We start from the raw sequence: 2,724 nt of genomic DNA, 5'->3' as shown, positions 1-2,724 counted from the left end.
ATGGTCATCACGTATCGCGATGACACATGTTGTCAGACGTTGCCACGTGTCGCCACGTGGCCTGACATGTATGCCATGTGTCACCTGGGTGTGACACGTGTCCCTAAGTCATAACGGACCATCGCGATACGCGATGGCCGTGTTCTTGGACTCATCGCGTATTGTGATGGGTCCTGGATATCACTTTTCAAATTTGGTCCCTTGTCTTTGATAGTTTGTCACATCTAGGTCTAATTCTCGTTATCCAGATATTCTAAGGCGGCTCGCGGCGATGCAAGCGTGCGAAGTGCGCCATCAAAGCGCCACATTACGCCCGTCGTCGTCGCCTTCGCCATCGTCTTCGCCCGAGCCAGTGCGCGTCGGGTGCTACGCACCCTCCGCTAGGACCACTTGGTGCATGCTAAGCATAAAAGAATATAACTATGGAAATTCTATCTCTTATAAAGAGCTTTCATTTCTTTACCACTTTTCATGTGGGATGGATTCAATTTCCTTGTTTATACCCAAGTGGAATGCTTCCACTTTCTTACATCTTTCCATGTGGGATGGAGTTTCTTTTTCTTATTTCCTTCATGTGGGATGACTTACCTTATATATTTATTTCCTTATATTATTTTCTTATTATTTATCTTGAAAATATTTTTCCCATTACTTGTTTTTGAGATTGTTATTGATCCTTTAACTTTATTTATTTGTCAAATTTGGACCAAAATTTGGGGATGTTACATCACGGATTTATGAATCAACCAACCAAAAGCGGTAAACACATAAGCATATACGCATGTAAGTATAGAACACCAAATCGAGCATTTATGTAAGTAAAGTATACATGTAATGCCCCGTTACCGGTGCCTCACTTTAACGTTGGATTTACTCATAAACACAGTTCTAAATATCATAGTTAATAAAAACATTCGCGGAATATTAAAAACATTCAAACCATATCATTACTTAACCATATTTCTTATCTTAACGACCATTCCAAGTCATTTAACATAAAACATTGTCTTTAAAATAACATAACAATTCCTTGAGATGCCAGCTTCTTCAAGTCCATGCCATATGTCTCCCCTTATGCTAGCTGCCTCAATCTACTCACCTGCGTCCATACTAAAAGTCAGCTACGCTGAGTAAGTTTTAGTTAATCATACGACATACAATCTGTTCATATACTTGCACACGTGCCCGAAGGTGTGTACATTATTCATACTTTATTTTACTTGCATAACTATCCATATTATATAAAGAGCCTTCCACCCTATAACCTCACAGATATTATAAGGGTCTGGTTCCCAACATCACAGATGTTATTAGGGTCTGGTCCCTACCATCATATATATTATAAGGGTCTGGTCCCAATCCTCACAGATATTATGAGGGTATGGTCCCTATCCTCACATATATTATTAGGGTCTGGGACCTATCCTCACAGATATTATTAGGGTCTGGTCCCTATATATTGTGCTACTGTAACATACATATCCTTTACATACTGCCTTAATAACACGTGCAATATCCGAAGATCGTTCACGTACTATTTGCATACTATACATATATCATTCATACATCATACATGCTTCAAACATACATCATTCAGACATCATATATATCATTCATATCTTTAACTACCACCTGACAGTCCATGCAATATCTGAAGATCGTTCATGCACCGTCAAGCAATCATCATACATAATTCATTTAAGGCATACACTTACCACTTAAGGTAAGTGTATTAACTATCACATCGAGTATGCACACAGCCCCGAAAACATAACAAAGAAGTGGGGCTAGAAACTCACCTGCACGCGGTTATGTTCACCGTTAATGGTTATTCCCTTCTTTAGCTGTGCACGACTAACTGTATAACAATTACACGTATCACTTATCTATCGCTATCCATATCGTATTTCTAGTTTAATTATAACCCACAACGAACGAGGGTCCGGGGGCAGCGCCCCTGGCAGTGGGGTCTAGGGGCGGCAGCCCCTAGCAGGGTCCAAGGGGCAGATCATGAAAAATTTTATTTCCATTAACTGTCTTATCACATTTTTCATTACAATTTTAAATTATTTTCTAATTCGCTAACTCATTTGCCCTAACGAATTAAGCCTGATTCGTTAACTAATTCGTTATCTTTCATGATCTAGTTCGTTAGCTTATTCGTTATTTTGGTTCGTTATCTCAACATGGCCTGGTTCGTTATTTGGTTCTTAACGAATTGGGTTCATAACGAACTGGTCCTTATAACGAATTGAACCCTATAACGAATGACCCCTCTGTAACGAATTGAACCTTCTAATTTGTTATCTCCTTTAACGAATAACTATAACGAATTGGGGCTAATTCGTTATCTTTTCCTTAACGAATCTGGATACGAACTAAGGCTAGTTCGTTAAGCTTCTTATAACGAATCATCTGAGGAATTGCCTCTAATTCATTAACTCTCCGTTAACAAATTAGGGCTAGGTCAGAGAATGTCAGAAACATTCTCTGACATTCCCTTCCTCATACCCACCGCCTTTCCGGCGCCGCCTTTCCGGGTTAGCCGGAAAAACGTATTTTTGCACCATTTTCACCGTTTTTCGTCCCGTTCAATCCAGATCTGAGCTAGGATGACCCCTAAGCTCATCTTAGGTTCAGTTTATACCCGATTCCACTCGGATCTCGTGACTTTAACGGTTTAAAGGTGTTGGCTCGTCATTTCGCAACTAGATCTAACGGGTT

The sequence above is a fragment of the Bidens hawaiensis genome, unplaced genomic scaffold, assembly GCF_021521415.1.
Source record: "Bidens hawaiensis isolate Kalapana, Puna unplaced genomic scaffold, B.hawaiensis_p1.1 tig00001692_1, whole genome shotgun sequence".
NCBI classification, from domain to species: domain Eukaryota; kingdom Viridiplantae; phylum Streptophyta; class Magnoliopsida; order Asterales; family Asteraceae; genus Bidens; species Bidens hawaiensis.
This window is presented reverse-complemented; position numbering follows the sequence as displayed.